Source organism: Saccostrea echinata, unplaced genomic scaffold (genome assembly GCF_033153115.1).
Source record: "Saccostrea echinata isolate AGI-Se365-2 ecotype Australia unplaced genomic scaffold, CSIRO_AGI_Sech_v1 ptg000009l, whole genome shotgun sequence".
Classification (NCBI taxonomy): Eukaryota; Metazoa; Mollusca; class Bivalvia; order Ostreida; family Ostreidae; genus Saccostrea; species Saccostrea echinata.
Window position 1 is genome coordinate 36777271 of NW_026889758.1, and position 15128 is coordinate 36792398.

The 15128-nt window shown below is 33.5% G+C and overlaps 1 protein-coding gene across 1 annotated transcript in view; it reads left to right on the plus strand.

The window, feature by feature from the left end:
- LOC133182692 (uncharacterized) overlaps positions 1-15128 on the plus strand; it is a 62573-nt gene that overhangs the window by 33393 nt on the left and 14052 nt on the right. The gene's annotated exons all lie outside the window — the stretch shown is intronic.

Sequence of the window (15128 nt, forward strand, 5' to 3'; positions counted from 1 at the left end):
ATCAAGATAAAGTAGAGACTTAATGTTTTCATTTCCAATTAAAAATGTTCTCCTTATAGCCAAGGTCTTGGAAAACAGGGCTCATGAAATTGCAATGTTCTTGAATTTTAATGAAAATAAGTATATTTGAGTACTTTCACGGAAGAGAAATAATATGAGCACACCCTCTGATCTAAAAAATAAAACAGGTTTTGTAATCCTCAGAAATAGTTCTATCATTTTATAGTTGCATATTTAAGATCAGAGGTTACGCTCTATATTTATTATCGAAAAATAGCTTTAAAAATTGGCTGTTTTGTAGAATTTTTCATGATATGAGGAAAATGACGCATTTCATGACGTCAAAATGCATTGGCTAGTCAGAAAATTACGTAATTTTTGATAGATACGCAGTCATGAAAGGTCTAAATGATATTTAATGCATCGTCAACTAAAACCAAGAAGTTTCAGTTTTTCTGAAATTCACAGGGTCAAAAAAGGTCCTAAATGAACCTTGTTCTTTAATATTGAAACCACTACACTAGCGCAATGTACCAGCAAGCACCGATGTTTACTTTGCACTCATTCCCTGAAGTAACGAGTGTCAGGCAGGTTAATCTTTTTTTCTTAAAGTGTGGAATTATAGGATGAAAACTAGCCAGCTAAATTTTGTGCAAGTACTAGTAGAATGACATCGGATTTATTACTTGAGTTTTAACAATAACTGATAGCAGAGGAAATTATCTGTTTCTGATAAAAACTAAAAAAAAAAACTATTGTGTTTACTTCCTTTCTTCTTTATGCATTCAACTTTCTATTCTATGCAATTCCAAATTCAGACATTTCCGTGTAATCTTTTTCTGTACTTCTACATTACTGCATCAGACCATTTGTGAAAGGCTGGTCAAGACTATTATTTCGCGCCAAACGTCACGAGTAAATCTTCGCGCCTTTTCCTTGGAATGTGTCTTTAATTGAATAAGTGTACATGATAGCTTCAATGAATTTTTTTTTAAAAATATGTTGCTATAGCCTGATTTTCTAGCCTAAGAATGTATATTTATCTCACATAACATACCGTATACGGGGAAGTAACATAATTGCAGCGCTAAGTTTTCTTTCACATTTTACATTCCTCTTTACCCCCAAAGTGGATTATTCCAATTAGTAACACATTAATGAAAAGAGTGGAATGTTTCGCAACAAAACACGTCTCGCCATATGACGCTCAAGGAATCCGATACCTATTATGTTCAGTAACTTGCATCTATAAAGGAATATTGCCCTACTAAAATCAAAGAAAAATATCATTTTTCTCTCATTTGAAATTGCTATATGTTATTCAATCAACATGAGAAACAATTCGGCAACTCTCCAATTTATGATACAATTGCGTAGGTATCTAGCTACATATACATTTGTACCAACATGTTTTCCTCGTTTTGTCATATCTTTGCACATTAGTTAGTGCAAAATTCAACTGCAAACTCTTTATGAGGGAGTAAAAAGACACGCTGATATTGTGCCGTCAAACACCGCCGCTCTGACGTCGAACGACATAGCTCCCCCCCTTAAAGATAAAATCTTATATTTGAGCCCCAAAAAGTGAGAAAAAAATTCGGACATTCTTTGGATTGAATCGGGATCGCCCACTTGAAAATTCAACGTGCTAACCATTACGCTATCAAACACCATCGCTTAAAATTGAAAAATGATAAATATTTAGAGTATGGGTTAATCAATTTTTAAACAAACTAATATTTAGCATTCTTGTAAAGCTCTTTATTTAGCCTATCAACATCATAAAAAAAAATAATGGAAAACAAAAAAGTTCAAAAAATTACCCTTTTTAAATCACTTCCAGTGACGACCGGAAGTGACGACGACACACGAAATGTTTCCATCACACATCTACAAACCAAATTCTATCATACTTGAAAGTTTCAGACTCCTACCTTTAACAGTTTCTGAGAACATTCATGGACTAGATTTTTAGTGGAAAATTGAAAAATCGTAATAATTCCCGACCGGAAGTAACTTTTTCCGAACTTTTTCAATATTTCAAAATGGCATGAGATAACACATAATTCCTGAAAATTTGGCTGAAAAAGAATGAGTAGTTTTTGAGATATCGCCATTTGAAAAGGTCAAAAAAATAAAAATGAAAAATAATAACTAGAAACTCATTGCGAGCAATGAGAGGTCTTCCGTCCGATTCTGAAAAAAAAGAAAACTCAAGCTGAAAAAGTGATAAAAGAAATTCAGACACTCTGGAGATTTAACCCTGATCGTCAGCCTGAAAATCCAACGTGCTAACCATTAATCATTCCCTTTTTTGCATCACTTCCTGTCACGACCGGAAGTAACGGCGATACAAGATTTTCTCACGATTCAAATAAACTGATGACTGTCTATCAGTCTTGAAAGTTTTAGACTTCAGTCGTTTACTGTTGCCAAGCAATAGACCGGAAGTTGACGTTTTATTTCCGGTGGAATCTAACATATTTCAAAACAGCGAAAGAGATGCAATAAAGTGATGCAACTTCTAGTTTAAAAAAGAAAGAAAAGAAATAATATGAGCGCCTCCTCTGATCTAAAAAATAAAACAGATTTTGTAATCCTCAGAAATAGTTCTATCATTTAATACGCAGCTAGGTTAAGGACTCCCATATCTACGTCAGCCTATGCAGAGGTTTGGGAGATCTATTATGACGTCACGTTAAAACAATACAAATGAATCTCGATGAATAAATACTATAATGTTCTTTTTAAAACACACGAAATACTTTCGTTTCTCATAAATGTTATAAAAATAAATGGATGTGCAACTTATCTTGCCATAATAGCACTTAGCGTATGCAGAATGAAAGCCAGCTTGATCTCGCTGTACTTACTGAGATGACGTCATTTCTTAGTTTGACACGCAGTTTCTCTGTATTTTAGGCGTGGATCAAACTTTTATTGTGGCTTGTAAAAATAGAAATAAATACGAAACATGCGTAGTCAGACAAAAAGAGAGACATATTCTGAAATATATTAATCCACATTTCATTGTCAAACTAAATTGATAATGTGTAGACTTCATATATAGCCGTAGGGAGCACATTTGTACATTAACGTGCTAGAATGAGGGGTCCAGCCCCTAGAAAATATGAAAAGTTCAACGATATCCGTTTCACTATAAATTCTGAATTTTTAAACACGTGTAGCCATTATTCCTACTGTTCTGAAAAGTGCTGGGAGCTGGTTGTACATTGTTTATTTATTCCGTAATCTAACATTATTCCAATGCGTATTACATTTTTGTCTGGAGTTTATAGAAAGACGGCTAAATTTTAAACAATTCTCAAGCATGAGGAAGTTGCTCCCAGCACTTTTCGGGTTAAGGAATTTGTCTCAAAGAAAACAAAATAAATTTTATAGCGGAAGAATGTCCGTATATCGTTGAACTTTGACGATCTTTGTAGTAGTACATATATGGTCCAATTTTAAACCTGTCACGTGACAAACAGCTGATGTAAGCGATGTCACTTTGGCCGAACTCAGCAGAGACCCGATATATACAAATGCATTCACCACAATTCACATTTATCAAAACTACTGCTGTTAAAAAAATATTAAAAATTGTATTCATTTTCCCTGAATATATAAAGGCGTATATTTTATGGGCGTCCTTAACCTAGCTGCGTAGTTGCATATTTAAGATCAGAGGTTACGTCCTATATTAGATATCGAAAAATAGCTTTAAAAATTGGCTGTTTTGTAGAAATTTTCAGGATACGAGGAAAATGACGCATTTCATGACGTCTTAATGCATAGGCTAGCCAGAAAATTACGTCATTTTTGATAGATACGCAGTCATCAAAGGTCTAAATGATATTTAATGCATTGTCAACTAAAACCAAGCAGTTTCAGGTTTTCTGAAATTCACAGGGCCAAAAAAGGCCCTAAGTGAACCTTGTTCTTTAATATTGAAACCACTACACTAGCGCAATGTACCAGCCATCTTCGATGTTTACCTTGCACTCATTCCCTGAAGTAACTTTATTCTTTATGCATTCAACTTTCTATTCTATGCAATTCCAAATTCAGACATTTCCGTGTAATCTTTTTCTGTACTTCTACACTACTGCATCAGGCCATTTGTGAAAGGCGGGTCAAGATAATTATTTCACGCCAAACGTCACGAGTAAATCTTCGCGCCTTTTCTTTGGAATGTGTCTTCAATTGAATAAGTGTACATGATAGCTTCAATGAAATTTTTAAAAAAAAATATGTTGCTATAGCGTGACTTTCTAGCCTAAGAATGTACATGTATCACACTGTACATATAACATACCAAATACGGACAAGTAACATAAATGCAGAGCTAATTCTTACACATTTTATATTCCTTTTTACCCCCAAGGTGGATTATTCCAATTAGTAACGCATTAATGAAAAGACTGGAATGTTTCGCAACAAAACACGTCCCGCCATATGACGCTCCAGGAATCTGACACCTATTATGTTCAGTAACTTGCATCTATAAAGGAATATTGCCCTACTAAAATCAAAGAAAAATATCATTGAAGTTTATTTTTCTCTCATTTGAAATTGCTATATGTTATCCAATCAACATGAGAAAGTAACAAATTCTACTTTCAAAATACAATTTGACAACTCTCCAATTTAAGATACAATTGCATAGGTATCTAGCTACATATACATTTGTACCAACATGTTTTCCTCGTTTTGTCATATCACAATTGCATCTATGCACATTAATTAGTGCAAAATTCAATTGCAAACTCTTTATGAGGGAGTAAGAAGACACGCTGATAATGTGCCGTCAAACACCGCTGCTGTGACGTCGAACGACATAGCCCTCCCCCCCTTAAAGATAAAATCTTATATTTGAGCCCCAAAAACTGAGAAAAAATTTGGACATTCTTTGGATTGAATCCGGATCGCCCACGTGAAAATTCAACATGCTAACCATTACACTATCAAACATTATCGCTTAAAATTGAAAAATGATAAATATTTAGAGTATGGGTTAATCAATTTTTAAACAAACTACATATTTAGCATTCTTGTAAGACTCTTTAATTAGCATATCAAGATCATAAAAAAATAATGAAAAACAAAAAAGTTCAAAAAATTACCCTTTTTAAATCACTTCCTGTGACGACCGGAAGTGACGACGACACACGAAATGTTTCCATCACACATCTACAAACCAAGTTCTATCATACCTGAAAGTTTCAGACTCCTACCTTTAACAGTTTCTGAGAACATTCATGGACTAGATTTTTAGTGGAAAAAGTGAAAAATCGTAATAATTCCCGACCGGAAGTAACTTTTTCAATATTTCAAAATGGCATGAGATAACACATCATTCCTGAAAATTTGAAAGAAAATGAATGAGTAGTTTTTGAGATATCGCGATTTGAAAAGGTCAAAAAAATAAAAATGAATAATAATAATAATAACTAGAGCAAAGCTCGTTGCAAAGCAACGAGTGGGTCTTCCTTCTTAGCTTGTAAGTTGACGTCGTAATAAAAGGATAAATATTTGTTTAATTTCCACCTAAAAGTTACATGTTTCTGTTTAGATTGTCAACTTTGCTAACATTCTCTTTCTTCTTTGACCCAAATATCAAGAGACCTCATCTCCGGAACTCTGAATCTGGAGTGAGCATGAGGATATATAATTCAACTGTACTCTCTCCAACAGTACTCCTGAAATTGTATCCAAAACACTAATACTCCCAGACCCTCATTTCTTGAACTTTGACTTTTGATTTTTAATTTCTAGACTTTTCTATTCATCTAACATCTTTGATGCAATCATGTTACATGTAGTAACACGTGTCATACTACAGAATCATCAGTGTTTTGCTACATCACTGTCATAATAATTGCTTGACAAAACATTTACACAGCATAACTACATAGCAAGTAATCCAAATGTGTTACTGATTGAGGATATCCATTCTTTGACAATCAGTAAGTAGAAAAATACTCTTACAAGAAATGCACAGGGATGATTTCAGTAAGACACAGTGTCACTTGTGGAAAATTTTAACATAACATCTTTTTTAGCCTTTAACTTAAAAGTTTAACTTCATTATCTCAAAAACCGATATCTAAATACATGTACCATTTATATGGTGAAGTGAGTTGGTACTCCCAACCCCTTATTCTTTAAGTTTTTTACCCTGCATGGTTATCTGGAGTCATTGGATATCTTGATGATCTTGGTCCAGTTAAAATTGAGAAAAAATGGTTTTACAGTACTTCTTGAGTTCATTTATTCAAATGTTTTACAAGGGGGGAAAAAGACACATATATTTAAATTTTCGTAACATGTTAAAATAATCTTTTACATGTACATGTATAAAACACATATATTCAAGTAAATCTTTTTAATAAGAATTCATTAAAAATATTTGAATCCATTGAAGTTGATTGCAGTAGATATAATGTGAATTATGAGCCTAAGACACAACAAGCAAATTTAAAGAATAGTGGTCTCATTCTGTCATTTGTCAACTGAAAAAGTTTGATGATAATACGCCTGAAACTGTTCAAAATATGCCTCTTAATCATTTTGAAAAAGAATGGCTGCAAAATTTAAAAAGTAGGTAACCATGAACTACTTTTGAGTCAACATGATACGAGGTCCTTAGATGCATCAACTGACAAGATTTGATGATCCTAGTCCTTATAGTAAGCAAAATATCAACATTTTAATAAATGTAATTTTGGGTCAACTTAGAAGTGACCTTGAGACCAAGCCCTTTGTCCCAGAGTGATTCCCTGTGCAAATTTTAATCTACAATATATTCTCATCCTTTTGTGAAAGTTTGGTGATAATCTGCCCAGTGATTCTTGAGAAGACGATTTTTTAGCAACCAGTACTTTTGGTTTTATTTACCTAATTATCTCCCCTTGTTTAAGGGTCACAACCCTAAGTTTACTATAAACGGGAGCCCTTGGGCCATGGATACACTGTGACAAATTTGACAATAATTGGCCAAGGGGTTCTTGAGTTATGACCCATATTCTAACAAGAGGCCCATGGGCCACAACGCTCACCTGAGTTACTTTGGCCCTGCTGTTCTTCACCAGACCCACCCTCCCTTGTAATACTTATTGCGGCCCCACCCTACCCCCGGGGGCCATGATTTGAAAAATTAGAATCTACACTACCCCAGGATGATTCCACATATGTTTCAGTTTTTCTGGCCCAGTGGTTCTTGAGAAGAAGATTTTTAAAGATTTTGCCTATATATTTCAATGTAAAACTTTGATTCCCTATTGTGGCCCCGCCCTACCCCTGGGGGCCATGATTTGAAGAATTTAGAATCTATACTACCCCAGGATGCTTCCACATAACTTTCAGCTTTTCTGGCCTGTGGTTCTTAAGAAGATTTTTTAATGACCCGACCCTATTTTTGTCTTCTCTTGATTATCTCCCCTTGTAAAGGGGGTTGGTCCTTCATTTTAACAAACTCCCCTCCAACCAAGGATGCTGTGTACCAACTTTGGTTAAATTTGGCTCAGTGGTTCTTGAGAAGGAGACAAAAATATGAAAAGTTTACAGACGGACGGACAGACAGACGGACAGACGACGGACAACTGGTGATCAGAAAAGCTCACTTAAGCTTTCAGCTCAGGTGAGCTAAAAAGTTTACGTACACCGCACAAATGGCCATAGCATTAGCTCTTTGAGCCTTTGGCTCACAAGAGTTAAAAAGATAAAAAGAATTATGTATCTTAGAGTTGTCTATTTGTAATCAAAGCTATATTGAAATCAGATCAATTTCTTGAAATAAAAAATTGCACTGTTAATTGTAGTGCAAAAAAATTAATGATATTTTACATGTCGCTACAATATTCAAAGAGGGTGTGTTGCAAAATTTTGAATTAAATTAGAGGGGTTATGACTGTTTCATCGCTAATTATAGATGATCAATGCCAAAACACAAAGTTGAGAATTGCAATGTCATTGAAAGTCTTGGAGAGCACCGAGTTATTAAAAAATTATTTCTTCAGACAGGTCATTTTTCAAAGTGCACAGTAAATTTTCCTTAAATCAATGTGTCCGCAAACTTTTCTAACAATCCTCGTTCATGTACATGCCCTTAGCACTGAAGTCATTTGAAATATGCACATATGTTAACATGTGTCCATAATCCTAGATGGAAGGACTTTTATCCTTGTGTGACTGTTTAAATTTCACTATGCTGCTTATTCTTCGTCATCTCCAAACAGATGCTCTTCTGGCAAATTTGGTCATGCTTGGTATCAAATTTCAGTTATCAGATGGCAGTCACACCTATCCAAAAGAAATTGAAATTTCTCATTTAAAATAAAAAAAACTGTACAACTTATAAATGATAAATAGCGATGTTAATTTTACTCAGACAGCTAAGTCGCACAGTCAGAGGCTTTAGTCAAATGAAAGTCGAGTACTCGTTGAAATTTAAATCAATTTTTCATGTCATTTTCCTTTTTGTCTTTAAGAGACTGCTAGCCTGTACAATATTTAAACTACATTATAACCATTATACAACAAATTATTGAATCATTAACATTTTCGTAGTAATAAATATATGTATCAAATGTATTTGATTTCAAATATAATATTTACTGCCAGTGTTTTTTTTTCAGTACTTTGGGACTGGGGGCTGGGGCCCTCTGAATTGGGAATTTCAGCATCAAGTAGGCTAAATTGGGAATCTCCCAGAAAGCCCAATCACTTAAAAAGCATTGTCAAAAAGCTTTGTTTTTGTCTTTGTATTACTTTAACAAACAATTGTTATAACTAATCAAGACTATTCTTGGTATGGATTATCTAATTACTTGCATCAAGAACAATAGTGGTATGAATTATCTAATAATGAAGAAATCCAACTTGGCTGAGGTGGCAGAGGATAGTTTATTTTAATGCCAAACATGTGCCGAGGGGGTACACATATCCCTAATGTAGATTTTCCGTAAGATCCGTGGAATTCCATAACAAATTCCGTGGAATTCCATGGAAAAAGTGTTCCATGGAATTCCGAGGAATTCTCGAGAGTATTGGGACGGAACCTTTTTTGGAATGGTATGGAATTTCAAATCTAGCCTGGAAAAGAGCGGAACAATGCCAGAATAGAAATTTGCGGAAATAGCTGGAAATCCATGGAATTCCAGGATATTTGGAAATCTATGGAATTCCACAGAAATCCAAGGAATTCCAGGAAAATACAAAAACTGGAATAATCAAAATAATTTAAGGGCCAAATAATTACAAAAAAAAAATGACTACATCACAATTTTTCATAAATCAAATCTATATTTTCAAAATAAAAAATCATTTTTGCTTTACAATGTGTTTGGGGACAAATATTGCATACACACTTCTATGTATAATGAAAGCACAAATTTTAAAAAGTATTATCAATGAAAGTATTTTACATCAAAGATTATTTAAACAATGTTAAAAATCCACAGAGAAATATCATTACTGGATGATCACCTTGGTTTAATTAATGAGAATTATTATAATATACATGCATGTACATGTAGTAAATTACGGTCTGCATGAGAAACAAATGACTTTTGGTTAAAGAAAATCCTTTGTACCTAGAGTAATCTCAAACATATGACATTTTTTAATAATAAAACAAAATAGATTTTTAAAAAAAACATTAATTATGACCTTTTGCTTCATTGAATGACCTTGGGAAAGGTCACTAAAGCCTTAACAGGGTATATTTGCAACATTTGTATACAGTTACAATGATCTTCCAGTGGTCCATATACATTTACCATACAAAGTTAATGACTAGAGTGACAAACATATGTATTAAGTACACAAATATCTACTACACAACTATATTTGAAAGATCCCATAAAATCAACACATGCTATTTTTTTCCCCAACATGCCCCAAGATCCTAATTATTGAGGGTCCTAAACTTCTGAAGTATTGGCTAGAATCACTTCCTCACTGGTTCTGTTAGAGGGTGGTCAGATAATTGGTGTCACAAATGGATTCACTTTTGGTACGACGGCTTCAAAAGCTCAGCAAGTTTGATGTTGATCATTCCCAAAGACTCTTCAAACTTTTCTTGCTCAATTTCTGAAAGAAAAGATTACCATAAAGATGTTTGATATCTATCTCATGTATAAATATATGACAAATAATAAACTAAAGCTATATAAGACAATTGGTTCTTTCAACCTGGCAGATCAGTTTAATACTGTAGAATAGGAATTTATTATCTTGTAATTTTTTGTTCAGATTAGGATTGATTTCTTTTTAAACTAATGGAAGTTGTGAAATTAAAAAAAAATAAAGAGACATGATTGTGTCTAAGTTAATTAACCTTGAATATGAGAGAGAACATTGTAAATTACATAAACTATGTACCCTTAAAAACATTCAGCAAATAAAGTTAAGGTATGAAAAAAAGTACATTAGTAAATATAATTTATATACCATATAAAACATTCAGTTTTGCCTTGTCAATGGCTCGTCTTTTGTCTCTTAAGCTTCTGATTAAAAGCACTTTGAACAGGAGTTTGGACGCCTATGCTGCCTTTGATATATTATCCTCCATATCAGCTTACTCCGTTAACTGACCCTTGAAAAGAGGAAAAGACGAATTTATAGGCATATGTAATTGCTTTAAATGCACATTGGTTAATTTACAATGTAACAAAAATATAGACAAAGCAAATAACATAAAGTGAATATATAGAATACATTTGTTCTACTGGCTTCAAACATGCAAATACATGTACATATACTTTATTTTTGAAAAATTAAGAAAATATTAAATAAACTGTTATAAATACATGTAACTTCCATGCCTCAACAATTCAGTATTGAGTAAGATAATATATTAGTACATGTATACATATGCTTCTTTATTTCTGGAAATTTATATCTGCGACTAAGGTTATAGGTTTGTGTAAGAATATGATGAATGACATTGACAAGGCGTAGGTAAAAACTTGTGAACAGGACAGAGAACTGACTTAGGAAACAAGTTAAAAGCAACAACTTCTTAAAATAACTAAAATATATTTGAAAGAGTGGAGTCTAAGGTTCATAATAACTTTTCTCAATGCCTGGCTAACATTGATAAACACATAATTTCAATTCTTTTGATTTTATTGATTAGGAAAATGATTAAAAAATCTTACCTTTGTGTAAATTTCCATACAGCTCTCTCGCTCTTGTCCTTTTTGTGAGCATTCCTGTAAATAATGCATGCATGATTTTATGTCATAGAGTATAGTCATTTTTAATATTTATACTTAAATAAAATGTAAAATGATTATGCATGTAGCATTTAGCATGTTTAGATTACCTGTCAAAAGTTATAATTGTTATGCATTATTAAGGAATTAAGAATATAAACCTCTTGTTACTTGCTCAATAAAAAAAATCTTACGCTATAAAACATTAATTAATAAAAACAATGTTAGTTTATTTGTGCTGAATGATAATTTGAGCAGGCTCTCACCATTCTCACATGCTAGGTGACTGAATGACTTAGCATCTACATCTACATATTAGGACATTTCATCAAACTTGATGATTATATGCCGGCGCTGTGCAAATCGAGTACTTCAGCTATAAAATAATAAAAGTAAGTGCTGTGAATGATCATGAACATGCATTAAAAAATAGATACAATTATTTACAATGTACTCTGTAAATGTAAGTAGTACATGTACTAAGGAATGTTATTAGCTAATAATTCGGACCAGAGTTCTGAACTGGCCCCAAAGAGGCTGCCGACACCACTGAGCATGGAAGAGAAATAAATTTCCATAATGGGGGGGGGGGGGGGGAACTATATTAAAATTATCTGTGCAAGTACTAAAGGTCTGAAAGTAAGGAAGACTTGAAATGCCTTTGTTGGTGGTAGTCTGTGAAACTAAATAGAGGCTTGGGTCTACCGCAACTAAGTTGTGCACAACTTTATATCATATAGACAGCTTATAGAGCATTATTTGTCTACCACCGTCTACACGTTTTTCTTTGTTGTAAACATGGTAAAGATAGCCAATTTAGATGTTGCATGTTGCAACATATTGGAGACACTAATAGTGTTATGATGTCTGTGTACGATGTAACATGGACTGTCGTGGCGCAATTGGCAACGTGCCACTAGCATATATAGCGAGGTCTAAGGACATGTACGAACGGAGGAAATTCGGGTTGAAATCCACACATTGTTCAAACATATTTTGATAAGAGATGTTTAGAGTTGTACAATAATTATTAAAGAAATGAAACTCGCCCTAATGGTTTCATCGTCGGGCATTCTATGTGTGTGGTGCCCAGACTGAGGAACAGTCAATTATCCATTCAACTTCAAGAACACATAAAATACTGATTACTGTACATTGTACCTACCGGGTCTTAAAATGTCTGCATCTTTTGTCAAAATACAAATTCCATTCCAAGCTAATAATAACAGCAGTTCCCTTCTTCGTGACACTCTCTTTCCTTCTGTCCAACAATACAACATGGCAGCCGAATTGTTGAATTTTGGCGGGCTGTAGTTTAAATTAATTGTTCATCGAGCCCGACATCGATCCCGACGTAATTGTACTATGAGCTGACAGTTTAAGAAAAAATTCTAAGTTATTTTCCACAGCTTTCCAGAGCAGAAAATGTCTAAGTTTCTCATTTTATCAGCTTTTCCATAGAATTCCACAACTTTCCATACCTCAAAATGTCTAAGTCCAAATTTGTTATTCAAATTCCAAAAGATTCCAAAAACTTCCAAAAACACTTTTAGACTCTTGTATGGAAATGTTTGGAATTCCATGGAATTCCAAAACTTTTCCAAACCCTTTGGAAAATCTACATTAGGGCTACATGTGATCAATAAAAACATGTACATGGGGACAGTTTTCCAGAGGCTAACTAATTACACTTCATATGCCCATGGCTCACAAATTATGTCAACAAATTACATGTAATCTGCCTAGTAGAGTGCACATGTACCAAAAATGCACCTGGGGTCTCCCCAAATTTTGGCTTGTTTTTCCAAGATTTGGGCCTCAGTCGCACCCATACAACCCATCCCCAGGCCAGAGCGAGCAGGATAAAACACCCAGTAGTCCCTAAATCAATGCACCAATTGATATGGGGCCATTCATCTTCCCTCTGAGATACACACCTTCTTCTAAGGCATACTGCTTTTCAGCTGAATTTTCTCTGCAACTGACCACGTGTCTTAGGTTCGCATTTACAACTCTGTATATGATAAGCGTCATAGTGACACCTACAAGTTGCACATCATTTTTTTCAGCAAGCACTTTGCTACACTGCAAATGTGTCCCATAATTATTCTAATCATTTTTCTACATAAAATATCACATCAAACAGGGGATATCTCAATTTTTTAAGAAATTTGACCGGGTCTTTAGTACGAAACTATCCCCTGCCACCTTTAACTTTCAAAGTTTGCTTTTTAATTAAAATAACTTTCCATATTTAGAAAGTGCAATCAATTCTGAGTAAAAATATACTAAATATGTCTTATTTCAATGAAAAATAAAAAAAGTTAGAGGCAAATACAATGTAAGTGACCCCACCAATTGTCGGTCAACCACCTTAACCCCATATTCTTTGTGTTACTTCAAAAATGACCAACTCCTACAATCCAAAAGAATCTATTTCTTATCAAAACAGTGTTTAATGGTAACTTTGATCAATTTCAAATGCAGCTACATATAAAAAATTCAATAAGAATTGCATGCCTTCATGAAATGTACTCACATGAAACACATACTTTCCTATTTTTGATGTTTTGAGAAATCCCATTTTACCTCTTAATTGCTTGAATTTATACATCTATAGCTTGTTTGCAAAAAGAAAACCTAATCTATTTTTCAGGATATTTATTGTAATATACAAAAACCCCTCTTGCATCAAAGGTTCAAGAAGAAGTGTCCTGAAAATTGCAGTTATCTACCCTACCCCTCCAACCATTACCTGATTCTATAGAAAATATACCGTGGAAATCTGATTTTACTGACTGCCCTTTTTCTGAGTATATTTCCATTCAATTTCAATGTATCTGAGTGATCAAATACATGCATTTGATTCCCCTGAATAATTAAAGTGATCGTCCTGTCCTTACTTGGCATTTGTGAGTAAATTTCAGGTGTTTAGTAGAATCCAATAATTACATGAAAATGTACATATTTCTGATATTTTGTTCATTAAATATGCAAAAAGACCATCTGTTTTGTTATAATTTAAAGAAAAATATATAATCTATATGAAAATAATGAAAAGTTTAAGTTCTATCACATTATAGAAGACAAATGAGGGGGAAAATGAAGGGGAGGGGGGTATTTTTTTTATGTAATTATCAATAGTAAGATGGGTCTAATTTGAAAAAAAAATTAAAGCACAGCAATTCTTTGAATAAATGTGGTTCTGTTAACTGATATATTTGCATACTGACTCATTCTTTTCTCAAAATAATGATATTTAGTGAAAATACATGTAAAAAAGAGTAAGTTTATAATTTGTAATTTCAGTGATATCGTAATAACTGAGCCCCTTTAATTTTAATTAATACTAAGTGATTGCATCAAAATTTGATAAAATATATGTGACAGTGCCCAAACTATTATTTTCAAGCAAATAAATTTTTCTCAGACAAAAATTGCCGTACTCTGTTAAGATTTGTTATGCTGATGCTTCAAACTCTTTGAAAATGTGTACTGGGAAAGGTTTACCCCCCTTGTGTTTAGGTCTCTCTACCTAAATGAATGATAGTCAAATAAAAGAAATATGGTGAGTTTTGAAAATGGCATACATCAATAAACTTATCTAGAGAAGAATTAGACTAAATTACATATTTCTGAAAATTGGTGTTTTCAGATAGTTTTTTTAAATGCCAAACATGTGCCGAGGGGGTACACATATACATGCGATCCATAAAAACATGTACATGGGGACAGTTTTCCAGGGGCTAATTAATTACACTTCATATGCCCATGGCTCACAAATTATGTCAACAAATTACATGTAATTTGCTTAGTAGAGTGCACATGTACCAAAAATGCACCTGGGGTCTCCCCAAATTTTGGCTTGTTTTTCCAAGATTTGGGCCTCAGTCGTACCCATACAAC